Here is a 15973-nt window from a genome sequence, read left to right on the forward strand (position 1 = left end):
GTTTTAATACCGGCTTTCTGAATTTTGGTTTACGAGTCAATTGCACCCCTATTCTGTGGTTTCACATACTGATATCGTCAGTGCCATTAGCCCTAATTCAGCAAGGTACTTGTGGATGTGTGCAAATCCCATCCATGAGGGTTGCTGTCTGCTGAATTGGGATCTGCTGACATCACAAAATTAAACGGGGGAAAAAAACCCATAGTCAAGACTTTCATATATAACCAGAAAACTACCAGCTGTATATGTAGACTTCTGCTTTAATTTTCCAGGATACTGCCCCAGCCAGCCTGCTGAAGCTGCTCTGGACTATGGGGATGCAATATCCTCACACCAATGAACTTTCCTGCCTTTACTTCACATATTCATTCTCCCTCTCTCCCTTTCTCTTCATCAGAAGAATTTGGTGTTTTACAGCCTGCAGTCTCCATCCTGCCTTAATGCCTTCTGAAAGCTGCTTGTTGCAGGCTCAGGATCATATCTAATTTGTTTGCAAGTATTATCTTTAATGCTCTTGCTCTCTTTTAGACCTGCTAATGATGGCTGAAGTGTTTTACTTAATGTACAGAGAGGATTTTTTTTTAAATGCATTCTACTTGGGGAATAAGTCGACGGTTTCTTATGAGCACATGCTCCAAGAAGAAAGCACATACACTCCATCTTTAGGGAATTGCTGGCTTTCTTAACACCTCTCCAACATGATTCATGCTAAAGCTCTTAGAAATATCAGTCTGTCCATGTGTCCAACTTCCACAGGCTGTGCAGAAGCAGCAGGAGTGGCCTATTGGTATGAATAATTTATGGCAGGGGGTAAAGCATTTTTACATGTTCATATGTTCACCCATTAAATGCAATTCAAAACCCACAGGAATGCACAGAATGTAGGGACTTCACCAAGCTCCAGAAGCCTTAAAGGAAAAGAAACTTATCTGCCAACACTGAAATGAAAAATAACTTAAAAACACTGTTTCTAATGCATCATTTCAAATGGAGGATCTTAAGACACTTAATATTTCTTAATTATTTTACTGCTATAGTGCTGACCATAAGATAGATGCCAAACTGACAGAACAGTTATTACCTGAATGCTAAAGTTCAGCTTTACAGATGGATGTGCTTGCAGCATGCACTCATTAAAGAATACATTTCCAGACAGATTCAACTCTTTATATTATTACAAGACTCCTGAAATAAAGTTTATTATTCATTGATAAGATGTTTAGAAAGCATAGGGTATGTTTATTTTCATGAATCCTTACCGTAACTCACAAAGGGTTGTTTATTTTTTACAGTAAAATAGAAATATGTTCTATTTTCAAATGTGCGCAATTTATTAAAACACTCAAATTCCGTATTAAATATGCTTCTGCTTTTTTAAGCTTGAAATTCAGCTAATGGTGTTTAGCCACCAGTAAATACTACATCAGGAATAGAAAAAGGAAAACTACTCTCCCACTATGCTTATGGGGCCTGTGACATATTTCCAGGTGGACTGTGTTGTATGGGGAAGGGTAGGTATTCATATGTAGAGCTTGGGTATTTTAGAAGTGTCTAGCCAGAGCTGAAGCACCAGGTAAACGAACCCCAAGCTAACCATAAATTCAAGAGGTTCAGAGTTGAAAGTCCTCATCAATCTACTGGAAGATGCACAGTTGCTGTAGAACAAGAGTCTTTGAGAAGCAACACCTCGCTGGTATGGACAGTGTCAGTATTATCACTTTCAACAGAGCTGCAGCCTTGCTGGGAAGTCTGAGCAGCCCATAAAATATTTTGGTTATGCTGGGGGATGGCTCAGGCACAGAACAGTCTAAGTGGCAGACAGGAGCTGTAAGAAGATGGAGTCTGCACAGTGTAGGTGAAATCTACTGACAATTGGTCACAAAACTCTGATGAGTCACAACAGGGCAAGAAGAAAACACAGATGAATTTTCACGAGCTTGAAAAAAAGGAATGTCATTGACGCCAAACCAACCCCCTTGGCCAGATTTCAATTTCTGCTATAATTATGAGCATGTTAGAGACTTTCTTAAAAAGCAGTGTTTTAACTCTGGAAAGGGAGCCCTAACTCTGGAAAAGCCATCTGACTACTGATTCCCAAGATCTCCAAAAAGTATCACATGGGACAGAAAGGAAGCACAGAACGTTTCAGACCAGCTACTTTATATTTGACTAAATCACAAAAATCTCACAATAGGAGTGGCCAAATAAATCACCGATGATGATGGAGATGGGCCTGAAGAGCTCATGGGTGCAAAGCCAAGCACTGAGCGGTCAGGAGACTGATGAACTTTAATTTTTCCTATGTAATCTTCAAACACCTGATGACACATTTCTCTTGTTCCTTCCCATTGAACCACCACCATGTCCAGGGCCCAGAATGAGCAATGTTCAATTGATGAGCAGATCCTTTCTGGGGAAATGTGATGGGGGTCCAACGTGAGAAAGACAAGTTTGCCCTTTGCCTACTCCTTTGAAATCACTTATTTGTGTTCACTGAAATTAAAAACAAGTTTCTAAAACATTCTTCTGAGCCAGATATCAATGACATCAAAGCAGCAAGGTACCACAAGCTTAAAGGCATCATGAAGATGGTATTAAAACAGGAAAGCCTGAGGAACTATAACAGCAGTGAAGTTAGAATTAAAAAAACACAAACAAACAAACAATCAAACAAAACTTTTTTAAATTACATGAAAAACAAAACCCTACTTATTAAGTTTACATGCACTGTCAGGTTTACAGGTTTGTTGATGGTAAAGAAAGCCCAGTTTATTCTTTAATAGTCACACAAAATACGTTTACAGCTAAAAAATAACATTTTGTGAATACTTGCTATTTTAAAAAGTGGAAAAAAACATTTTGCATAAAACATGATTGATAATGTCAGTAATTTTTTTTCAGATAATATTTTGGGTTTAAAAATAAGTATAATTGTTTGGAAATTATTCAACAGCTTCTTGAAACACATTAGCCTTGGCGTTGTGCGTTTAGGGAAGTAGAGACCAGTGGTTAAATATGGCACTTCGCTGGATTTACTACCATGAACAGAATGACAATAGGAAGGATGCTACCACATCATTTTCTGACTTTATCGAAAGCAATACACTGGAGAAGGCATGTGAAGGTAGGCAGCCCTTACCACTGAAAGGGGGATATGCATCTTGGAAGATATGCTTTGCATCAAAACAGCTTTGGGAACAAAAACTGTTTCCCTGCAGAGGTATTTCTGATTCTGGATCTTTTATTGTGAAGGTTTTTGTTTCTCTATTGTGATGCTGAAATGGTTAACAGCTAACTTTTGAAATGAGATTTGAAAAGCTTGATGAAAGAGCCTGATGTTTTGCCTGATTTTTCTTTTCCTCTGCAGACAAAGGCCTTGAATGCTGAAGGCTGAAAAGCCTATTATCACAAGAAAGAAATGTAAGTAAACAAGGCATTACAATAATGAATTCTACAGTACACGGAGGCAAGAACCAGTTCTGTGCAGCAAGCAGTGAAAGATTTGGCTGTATATTGGCAATTTTTCAAAAATGATAACAATAAGAGGTTTTGTCACTTCAGACATGTAAATCAAAAGGATATTTCAGAACTAAAAATGATACTGAGAGTTTCTAACCATTGACCCCAAACCAGCATTCAAAAATAGACATTAAAACTAAGAAGCTATAATCCTACAAGCCATACACAATCAAATCTAAAGAGCTCAAACGATTGAAATTTTAAAGTCCATTTTAAATTAGGTTGGCAATAACTACTCTTATCCACGGGAGAAGGATTTCTGATATTCAAAGTTAAGATGTGATAAAAAGGAATAATCCAAAAATTATACCAAGAGTATATTTCAAAACCAGCATTTGTAATGGTCTGATATTCCTCAATCTTGTTCCTAAATAAACAGAAAATACAGAGGCCATGCACAAAGGTAGCTTGGACTATAAGATGCAGAGCATTTTATTTGTAGGAAGTTAAAGAGTGCATAAGTGAAATGTGAAGATAGTGTAATTTGATATTTAGGCTTTTCATAGCATATTAACAAACTGTGAAAATGTGCCTAAAAGCAAATAAAACCAGCAGCTTGGCCAAACTGGTGCAGTTTTGGCTGAGCAGAACGGGTCAAGTTAAAACTTATCTACTGGTAGAAGTTAAAGCTGCTTAAAATTCCCAAAGCAGAAGAGAGCATTTGTGTACGTGAGCAATAACTTACAAACTCTAAAAGAGCACAAAAAAGAAGGCAAAGTTTGCAACCCATTAATGGTGAATTGAGCCCTTTGCACTGCCTGTCTCATCTGTGAGGGAGGACAAGAGCCCTTGCTGCAGCAGCGAGGTGTAACTTTTTAATGCCACTGACAGCAGAGCACTGCTGACTTATCTGGGGCATCCTATGGGAACGAGCAGTGTCACTTCAAGAGACATATCCAAACAGCATGCAGGATTGGACTAGGCACTTGTTCCTTTCCTTACCTAAGCCCTCCTTACACACTCATATGGAGAGAAGCAAACAAAGGAGCAAAACAAGGCCTAAACAAAACACACACTCAGGTGAAGAGAAATTCCACCGCAGATGGGGTGTAGGTTGAATTCAGGTATTGGAACCAACCTCACTGAGATCTACACCGCATCCGGCAATGCCTGGGCCTGTGTGCGGGTTCTTGACCCCAACATGTCCTCCCCGGATGGGGGAGAAAGTCCTTGCCAGGAATAAGAGATGAACGGGACCTTTGGATCTTCTCGGTCTTCAGATTGTTTATTATATCTTATCAGTAATTTACATGCTGCCGACATAGCATGAAGCAGAACAAGTACCAAAAGACAAAATGCAGGAAACTCAAGGTCCTTTTAAAGGTAAATCACCCAATTCTCATTAGGAACATATATTATTATTACTTTTCTACCAGTGCTTAATGAACTATCTATTCACGTAGCCCTGTACTAGCCCTGTACTGCCGCACTAGCCCTGCGGCATTTCCTAACCAATCATTCTGTGCTACCAACACTGCAAAAAATGACCTTTGGAGTACAGCGTAATACAGAGTCCTCTTGCACAGATGGTCATCAAAGAGTGAGCACCCAGGCTGCAACATGAAGGCAACCCCAAAGTTAGGATGTGGTCCATGGAGAAAACTGTATGTCTTGGAGGGATCAGATTGGGCTTATATCCAGGCTTGGATCACCCCAAGCTACAAGTATTTCTGTGCAGCCCAGTGAATTCCAGTGCAAACACCCAAAGCAGTGCCAGTCCAAGCCTTCTCCAGGACCAGAAGTGAGAATAATATGTCACAAAATGTCCCCCCCAAGTTCAGAAATATCTGTGTGGTGTTGGGTGGCATAACATGACATGGTCTTACACAGCTATGGGTACTTTTGAGTAGAGAAGTTCAACATGTTCTGAATTAGTATTTGCTAATCCAGATTCCTTAAAAAGACAAGATCTTTCAGTAGCAGAAGTAGCTACAGAGAAAAACAAAGAAAAAAAAGAAAAAAAAGAAACCTCCAAACAAAACAAAACAAATCATAAAACAAAACAAAAAACAAAACAAAAAACCAAACCAAAAACCCCCAACAAAACAAACACACACAAAAAAAAACCACCAAAAAAAAACCAAACAAAAAAAACCCCCAACCCAAAGAAGCCCTTGACCTCTTTAAGATCTACAGTAATCATGTATATTTATATGAATCACGACATTATTAAACTGTGAGACCTTTGTTAAGGTTTCTACAACCGGCCCAGAGTAGAGCTGAAACTTGTACTCTCCAGGGAAATGGCCACTTCCCTAAAGGTCTGCTCTAGCTTCAACATGGAGCTGAACAACTGAAAAAGCAGCTCATGGTTTCAGCTAGCACCAAAATTAGAATCAAGACCAAAGATTTGGTTCATGATTCGTCCCTGCTAGATCTGCTCTGCTGAAGGCAAGAAAAGTGAGTTTCAGTTAAAGTTCCGGCTCAGGATATGTAAATGAACTAAATAAAGTGTTAGAAACCTTGATCTTTTTCAGTGATAAATAGTCCACTTGGGGTTCTTTTACTGATTCCATTTTATAAATCATTTTAATGTACATGTGAGGTAATATTTTCATGCCAATTTGAGCTGCTTGGTGCAGACTACCATAGGATATATATACATATATCTATACAAAAATTAGGATGAACTAAGAAAACAGATCAAATAGTATAAATATTCGCACTGTGAAACAAAACTTGATTATTTGCTGAAACATGTAATTAGGCATTAATACTTCATAACATGGAAACATTTATCTAAAAATACAAAAAACTGTATTTCTCCTATTATTGTTACAGAGACCTAATCATTACTGCTTTCAGAGACAGAAATTGCTGCCATGAATGTGCAAACTCTTGTTTAAATAATGTGCAAGGCAAACAAAAGTAACAATTAAATTTTCCGCAGACTTTTTATTCAGAAGCAGTTGGTACTTAGTACACTTACTGGAAGCAATTGGGATTACAGGTGATTGTGCAACTTTCAGCAATATAAGTTACTAAACTTTCTGTCTTATCAGCATATCTCATGAATGCAGAAAATTTATTGCTGTTATAATGAAAAGTTGTTGCAATAGCCATTGGTCTGGTATATTTTTTTCTCAACATTAAATGGTTCCTCTAGAATTTTCTACTTTTCACATACATAATTATTTCCCTATGGATTGAAGTGATTTTCGTAACTCATTGACAACATCAACATACTTTATGTATCTAGAAGTTGAACCCGATATTTGTATTAAATTACTCCACTTGGATTAAAATATAGGTAGTGAACTACAGCTTCCAGACTCATTCCACAATGTTCGTGCTGAGTAGATCACAAAACCATTAAAGTGTTATTGTAAAGCTCAAGAAGGTCTGGGGGGTTGGGAAGGGTGGTGGGGAATGGGACAAACCAGAATGAGAACAACCTAGAAAACCTAGAAAAATGCTGAATTTCCATATACCTTACGGACTTAGTGTATGTAATTTATCTAGAGAAGACAATGTAATGCAGGAATGAGGAATAACACAGCATGATATGAAGAGGAATTTCATGGCAAATCAATTTACTTTTTGTGAAAGGAAAGGAAGCTATAAAAGGTTGTCATTGGACAATTTTGTCCTAATAGGAGAGTGTAGATTTTAGGCCATGTGCCAGGCTGTTTATCTGTGGAAGCTATTGAGTGGGTCACAGACAAGAAAGCATTACATACCTGTATCTATTTTTTTTTTTTTTGGTGGCTATAATTGTACCCTTTAATTTCCAGCCTAACAACAGACTCATGAAACAGAGGAGCTTTGCTGAGCATTGTGTCCAAATTAACAAGTTATAATGAAATTTTTTTTCACTATAAACTTTTACCTAGAAATATTTTCCCACTGTGGGAAGTCCATTTGGCTCACAGTGAACACTCCCCTTCCGACAGAAGCTTTATCTGGTGCCTGTTTAGGTACCACCCAGAGCTGTAAGCTTCTTGGCACTATGAGGATATATTTCATGCCTAATATGAACACATCTGATGGGTACAGTCCCTGTTGGCCACCTGTCTGGTGCATGGTTTAATAGCTAATTCTGATTACCTCCGAGGGTAAAAGTGTTTTTTCTGCTTTTGCTCAGCTTCTGTTTTCATTTTTCATTGGTCCGGGCCTTAAATTATACCTGTCTGCTTCATATATCTTGTTGGGTTACTGCTCCATGCAGCTGCACCTGAGAAACCAAAGCCCTGTTAGACTGGGTGCTATACAAACATCAACTTAAAAAACAAAAAGAGATTGATCCTGGCATAAGGAATAAGGCAGAAGGAGTATGTCTGAGGAGATGCAGCAATGCTGTTTGCAAATTTTGTAAGACTTTCTTACAGAGTGCTTTAAAAAGTAAGTGTATTTGCTAAAGTTAAGTCAGAAGAGCTGACAAAAAAAGAAAAATCAAGGTGACAAAAAGGAATGAACTGGTGCAGGTAGGACTGACCACAGATTTAAATCAGGCTGGTTTAGCTAATCCCAGAATCATACAATACATACACATCAATGCACGTAGATCTAGTCTGCCTGGAAATACATCCATTTGCCTTATTTTTAACAATGCAGCCTGTATTAATGTTTGTATAATAAGGTGTTAATGATTAGATAATAAAGATCTGCACGCCTTAAAGCAGCAGTCCTCTGCAGCTGAAGGTCGTCACCTGCAGGGAAAAGAGGTCCTCACTTCTTCATACCTTAACAGTAAAAAGCTTGGACAAGACTTAGGCCTAATTTACTAGCTGGCTATTACTGGATTTTATGTTCTTTATAAAGAATTTTGGTGTTAGGCTTCTTTCTGTTACATTTATAAAATTATGCTGCTTTTTACATATTTTATTCGGTATTTTTGTTACACAAATTAATTTACAGTGGTCTGGTTTTAACATATTCAATTAACTTCTTCTAAAACCAGTGCTATGAAATGCTTTAGTTTTTCAGGCTCCGTTCCCTGGAAAGCTGCCTGTGATTCCCAGTCAGGTATGGAAGTCTTCTGTCCCTTTGAGAATGTATATTCAGTGTCTGACTCCTCCTTCCATCTGGTGTCTCAGATCACTGAGATGGATGGGTGGCAAGGGTGGTGCTACAAGTTTCAGCATTACAGCATTGAAGATGTCCCCACGTAAACACCAAGTAACACAGCAAAGGTCCTAGAACAAATCCTGCTACCCAGACAAGCTAGGAGAGCTGAGCTTCTCCCTAAAGACTGGATGCTGCCAGCTTTCTGGATGTCAGTTAAACATTGGGGGACCTTCAGTTCTGTATCCCCAGAGTATAACAAACACTGCTTTACTCCCCCATCCTATTCCTTAGACTTACTGAAAAAAATCCCTGCAGACATTTTTACTTATATAATCAACTTATGGGTTAAAATCATCAAGGGATAAAGAATAGGTATTGTATCAACAGTTCACTACTGCAGTAAAACACATTTGTAAAAATTAGAAACTTGTTAAATAAGACCTTGATGATAATTGCTAAAGTTGAGTATTTATGGTGAAGTGACACAGACTTAGTCATCACAAAAGCAAAATTCAGCATTTTGAAACTGTTGGTTTTCACTGACTATTGCAATTCAATATGCTATCACTGGAATTATTTATTGATCTATTTAACAGTTTTACAGACCATTGCCATATACTCTTTTATGTTCAGTCCATCTTGTACTATGACACTTTTCCTGGATGAACCATGAGTAATAAATTCCATGTTTGCTATGTGTTTTTGCAAAACTATAAAATCTATGGAGGCATCAAAAATAAACTTTAATAACACAGATGATGCCCAGACATTCCTTTCCTATTGAAACTCCTAAGGGCTAACTTACAGAGGAATCTAGATGAGCATTTCCCCCTGATTTCAGTAAAACCTATGAATAAATCCTCAACTTAGCCACTGAAACATCTTACTTGTAGATGATTGCCATCTAATACCATCTCCTTTCCTGATTTAGGAACCTGTGGGAACAGAGAGCACTTGTGGGAGAGGAGAGAGCTGCTTTACTGGACACAATTGCAGTTCAGAGGAGAAGACAAGCCCCAGGAGATAGAGGCTGAGGAGCTGGATTTGGGCACCTAACTCAGATCAGGTGTGCTCCTTCAGTGGGATCCCAAGGAATGAGACACATCCTGCAAACACACTCTGCTCCCATTCACAGCACAAACTTCAATCAACATCTTCCATCCCCTGGGTCAGTTCAGGATGAAATTTTCCAGGTGTCCCACTGTTGCTGTTCACTTGATATAGTTAGCACAGGAACAAAGAGAGGCAGAACATATAGAATACTGTTAATTAACATGAACAGAATATTCCTGCTCCAAGACATATCTTTTATTTATTCATTTGGAATTTGGAAAGTACAGAATAACCAAGTAACTTGCCCATGGGGGATCTGGTGGAGCTGAATTTAAGCACATTTTGTGGATCATAGAGAAGAAGAGTATGAATCTTGGTTCTTCATCTCACTAACTGATGCTCTAACTACTCAACTCCTCTGGACATATGCACACAGTCTCTCCCCCACTCACTCCCTCTCCCTCCTTCTGTTTCATGCTTCGAGCCCACCTGCTGACTGTCCTCCTGTTTCTTTGCACAGACTGAGATGTTGGCTTTGGTGCTGGGCAGCAGTGATAGCAAACCATATGTAAGTTTCTATATGCTAAAGAATGGAAATATTTCCTAGTTGAGTCGTGTCCTAAAAGCTGTACCAATTTTGTCAACTACAATTCTGCTATTTTTAAAAGAATTTATAGAGTTCTCCCTTTATATTTTTTGCATATTTTAATAGAAGCAATTAAAGAGAAAAAAAGGTTGAAAGATGCAGATGCAACGAAAATGTTTAGAAAATGAAAATGAAGTTTTACACTCCAGTACCCAAATTCAGCTAAGACATACTTGGACTGGAACAATTAAATTGCCACACTTAGTCTGACTTCAAAAAATTTATGTACACTATCTACATGTGTATCTATTTTTTTATTAAATGACAAGAATAGAGGAAAAAAAAAAGAGTTTGTACATAAAACTTACCATTTTACCACATTTGCTAATGACAAATAACACACCATCAGTATTGGACTTGCTTGGAATTGAAGAACAAGATCTTCAGATATCTATAAAAGAGAGCTTAAGTATTTCAGTTTTAAATGTGGTACTAAGAAAAAGAGAAAATCTTGCAGAAGAAAATGAGAGATGAGTCTTTGTTATCCATGTGGGTGGGTTTTCACCATCATCTGCTTTTCCTCAGTCCTGGTTCTCAGAGAGGATCGGGAAAGCAAGACTGGTGGCACTTAAATTGACTTGTTGGCCTTTACGTTGGGACAGTGCTTAGCAGCTGGGCCAGGCAAATCAGCCAGCTGGGATACAGGCACAATAGCTCACCCTGAAATCTGAAGCAAGGACAGCCAAGTACACATTGAGCTGTCCTCTAAACTTGAAAGCTCATGACCATTTGTCACAGCCTCCAGGAAAGTATGGATATGAGCAGGTATATGATCTTTTACTTACAACCCCAGACAATCTTTTGGTAACCTTATATGAGTGCCAAGACCTCACTGTTTTTCTGTCAGTACACCTAGCTACAAACTGACCAGAAACTAGTCCTCAGTATTTTAAGGGGATTAGTGCTAAGTATTTTAACAGTAAAACTTTTCCAATAAGAAGAAAAAGCATTTTACCCTTTGGTCAATAAACACTTTCAAGCACTGCAAAAGCTGCACGAGAGCACTCTAAAGGTTTGGGAATACTAAGCCCTGATTGATTAGAATTAAGCATTTATAATGAAAGAACTGATTGTCTCATTCACGCCTCAGAGATATTTGAGGGATGCAGGTTTTAAAATAAGACATTTTTAATGCAAAATTCAACAGAGTAGTTGCAGCTAAGGAGTCTGAACTAGTGAAGCAGGCATTCTCCCGTTCTGTCACTTTATTTGTAAATCCATATTCCCTCTGGTGGGTCAGGTTTTGTTTTAATGCATTTGAATATTGTGGCACATCACAAGCATTGTAAGATGGGGCTTAACTGCTAGGATGGAAGAGTGTTGATTTTATGCCATGCCTTGCGATAAATGTGCCTTTGTGTAAAGCAGTAAAAATTGGTAGAGATGGGATACAAGTAGCAGTAAAAAGAAAAATGTTGAGACTCTTTTAAAATACATCCTGCAGTTTAGCTATAAAGCTCCTTATTTTTAGAAAACCAGTAGAATTGTTCAGGCTCTGCCCCTGCAGTTTCAATAGCAGTCTAGTGCTTTAAAACCCTGACCTTGAAAAGAAAGCGTTTACATTGTAAATGTACTGGCAGTATGGAGACTATTCTATGACTGAGTATCCAACTGCGGCAAAAAGTTCAGAAGCAGGTTTTCTTTCTTCTGAAAGGCCTAATCCATGGGGCTTTTTTAGTGGTAAAAGCACTTGTCACTAATTGTGACTTAGTTCTAGCAGTGAATCTGTATAATTCTCAGATTTCACACAGCCAATTAATTTCCATGAATACCAGGAATCACAGACTTTGATAGGTGTTAATATACAGCATTTTTTGATGCTTAGATTTTCTGCAAACATAGGGGACCTCTCAAAGCTGGTTCTTGTGTCTAAAATGAAGTTTGGTTTCATAGCTTGGGATCACACACACCACTTTATGATGACCAAAGTACTTAAAGGATAAGCCGAAAACAATCCGTGGAGGTAGCACAGGGATGAAGTGTGGCACCAGAGGGATGTGCAGCCCCCCTGCTCTTGGGCTGCCTGTCAGAGGAAGGAGGATGGAGAATAGGCAATGCCCAGCTGCAGGGACTCCCTGCATTGGGTCCAATTCACAGCAAATCCTTTGTAACACATATCAACTTCAAGAATCTCCTTGAAAAAGGCTTACTTGCCCCAGCTGCTCACAAAGTTAACAGGTTCTCAGCTCTGCTCTTAAGACCTTGGTCACAACCTTATGGTTTAGGGAGACTTCTCTCTTGCTTCTAGAGCACAGATTTACCATTTTTATTATGGACAAAAAAAAATGAGCGCACCTCTCCAATCCTACAATTCTCATCCTTTAAAACCAGGTTGAGTGTTCTAAGCATTAATAAACAAATCTGTTAATTTGTGCTAAAATTAAACTGTTTATTTAAAGAAATTTAACATCTGTTCTTTGACCTGAATAATCTTAAAACTAGACTCTCTTAACTCTTCATGTAGTTAAAATTAATCGAAAACTTGTGCACAAGCTGTACTACATAAAAATAGATTGTAGTGAAGATAAGTTGCTAATTATTGTTTTATATAATTGTTGTAAATATACAGGATCCAAAGAGGGTCAGGTCAACAGTTAACTCTAAAGTGGAGCTACTTCAGAGATGTAGCCAGTCACCATCCTCCTCTACAGCTGGTCCTCACCAAAGAAGTCTGCTAGATATTACAGGCATTCAGCTCTAGGAGGTAGACTGGACATGTCAAGTCTCCAGTGCTAGTATATGTTTTTTGCACAAGTCTCACTGGCTAAAGCTGACATTAATGACTGAAAGATCATTAAGTCTTCACATCATTGTTGCCTCAACTCAACAACAAATTGAAAAAGCTCTGTTAGGAAAACTGGGGTGTCCTGGCTTTAGCATGGGATAGACTTAAATTCCCCCCTAGTAGCTGGTACTGTGCTGTGTTTTGGATTTAGGATGACAATAATATTGACGTTTTAGTTGTTGATGTCCAGAGCTTACACTAAGTCAAGGACATCTTAACTATTCATACTGCCTGTCCATGAGGAGGGTGCAGGTGCACAAGGAGCTGGGCGGGGACACACACAGGGCAGCTGACCCCAGCAGACCCAAGGGATATACCATATCATTTGGCATCATAGTGAACAAAAAATAGAGGGGAGTTTGCTGTGGGCTAGTAGCTACTGCTTGGGGACTGGCTGGGCGTTGGTCAGTGGGTGGGTGAGCAATTGCATTGTGCAGAGCTTGTTTTGTATATCCCTTTATCATTATTGCTATTTTCCCTTGCCTTCCTGTCCTATTACACTGTCATTATCTCAGCACATGAGTTTTACCCTTTTCCCAGTTCTCTCCCAGATCTCACGGGAGGGGAGTGAGAAAGTGGCTGTGTGGTGTTTAGCTGCCTGACAGGTTAAACTGCAACATGCTGCACCAGTAGCAGATCCTTTCAAGTTGCAGTGGTACCACAACTGTGCTAAAGAAGCCTGATGAAAGCTGTCACTGGGAAAGATCTAGAAATTTCATTAGCTGATTGTACCATGCTACATTGAATGAACTGATGAAATCATTAAAAATAAAAACCCACCAATTGTGGGCATGTTCCATGAATTTGTGCTAAGTACGATATAAACATGACCTTTTAGAGCAGTCTCGGGAAAATGTGATACTGGGACAGCCTCAAAGAGGCTACTGAGGCAGCAGTTCATGCTATCCAGGCTCTCAAGTCTCTCAAACATCCTCAGCACTCTGTGTTATGCTTCTTAAGTAAATAATTGGTGCACTCTTCACATCACAGCTGGACAGTTTAATACAGAGCTGGTTATATTCCAGTGTCAATGGCAGCTTGATAGTTATGTCCAGGGACTCCATTTGACAAGATAAATAATCAGGTCATTGTGCACTGCTTGCTACGCATTCGATTGAATCCCACCTGCAAGAATTCATCAAATGAAGCCAACAAGACAATGTCATTCTAGCAGTTGATATCCTGAAGTAAAACAGTGTCAACTCAATGGTACATCAAGCAGTCAATGAAGACCTCAAAAAAATGATAGTAGAAGGTCACAGCCTTGCCAAATAAATCCCCCTTGTTAACAGGGAAAGCACAAAACAGCTATATACACTTTTAGGGTTTTATAAATAAACAGGGCAGTCAGTTTGGGAGTTAATTTTCATTTAAAAGGTTATCTTGAATAAAGTACTGCTCTGTTCCTCTGATCTTCTTATCATAGCAAAATAGGGGATTCTCTATATTCTTGAAGTACTTAAAGCTATGAAAGACTGTGCCCTATACTCTAACACAATGCTGTAGGATTAACAATCATTTCCCCCCTTAAACACTGTTGTTTTGAGAAGTTCTTCTGCAGAAAATTTCATGGACTGTTGGAACCCTGGGGTTAGAGAATTTAGGTTTCTGGGATATAATAATATATATATGTAACAATACGGAGGATTTTGGGTGTGAATTAGCTCTTCCTCATTTCTCCTTCTGCTTCACAAAACTAAGTACTCTGTTATTGGGTCAAAAAACCCACGTTGCAGGTCATGAATAGATAGTTATTGGATTGTAAGTAAAAACATATTACTTGGTATTTCATAATTGGTTGATTTAGACTTTAAAAGGCCTTGAAAGTTAGAAGTTGGGGCCTTTTTCCACCCTGCCAACTAAGAGGCACACTGTGCAGCTGTATTACTGATAAGATATAATAAACAACTAAGTCTGAACAAGAATTCTCGATCTCCTGCATTTTAATTCAAACTCTGAGTAAAAGAACTCAAAATACAAAACCAGAGAAAATTAATAATGGACAGTGTGGGAAACTGTCAAAATGGTTGCTTTTTCCTAAATGGAAGTGACTTCCCAGTATGAAGCTGCATCTATACCCTGCTTAAATGATCAGAGCCAGAATACAGCCTACCAGACTCCCTGCCCTGGCTCTCTGAGGGCACACAGAGGGACATAGGATTGGTTACAGCTGAGCTCCCAGTGTCCACAGTATAAAAAACTCAGGCTGCCCACCAGTCCCAGGTACCTTTGTAGCATATGGTATGAGGTACAGGATGAGTGTGCTCCTAGGAAAGATGCCAAGAAATCCAGTCTGCAGGCTGTCAGCCAGACCATGGCACCAGCACGGCAAAAGCAATGCAGAGCAGCAGCCTGGTCATCCTGCAGCTCAACCTGCTGACACCACCAGCACAGCCCCAGCCCATGCCAAGGGACAGAGGACCCAGAAATCCAGTCTAACCCTGCTCTTCCCTGGCTGCTTTGAGGCTTGCAGTGCTGGTGTGCAGAGAGCTTACGATGAAAAAGCAGGGCATTAGAAGCTTATATCCACAGAGGCATTTTGAGAAGAACAGCATGTTTCCATTGTTCTTCCTGCAGCTGAGATCACAGGCTTCTCTTAATGAAAGTAGCTGCTGGCTATATTCTTAATGGCAACACTATGATGACAGAAAGGGGGGGAAAAAAAGATAATTTCTATTTTTAGGCAAACATTTGAATCTGGAACTAGAAACACACAATGCCCCTCACTGGAATAATTTATTTATTTGATAATGTTAGACAGCAGAGCTGTCTTGGATGCCATTTCTGAGCATTTCTCATACTATCTTCCATGCACTTCCTTAAAAGGTCAATTTCCTTTGAAATTTTAGGTATTATTTATGTTGGATTTTGGATAATTACATGATTTCTGCAAACTTCTTGTTTATCTTGAGCTTAAGTTGAACTTTATTTCAGTGCAGTTGGTCTTTTTCCTTGACACAGAA

General features: G+C 38.9%; 1 long non-coding RNA gene across 1 annotated transcript; it reads left to right on the plus strand.

Annotated features, from left to right (window-relative positions):
* Window positions 1–488: 488 nt before the first annotated feature.
* On the plus strand, window positions 489–15000 carry LOC108445045. The gene is made up of 3 exons (XR_001859784.1): window positions 489–3420; window positions 8438–8484; window positions 9458–15000. It is a non-coding gene; the product is annotated as an uncharacterized LOC108445045 (long non-coding RNA).
* The last annotated feature ends 973 nt before the right edge of the window (window positions 15001–15973 follow it).

This window comes from Corvus brachyrhynchos, unplaced genomic scaffold (genome assembly GCF_000691975.1).
Source record: "Corvus brachyrhynchos isolate BGI_N302 unplaced genomic scaffold, ASM69197v1 scaffold80, whole genome shotgun sequence".
Taxonomy (NCBI): domain Eukaryota; kingdom Metazoa; phylum Chordata; class Aves; order Passeriformes; family Corvidae; genus Corvus; species Corvus brachyrhynchos.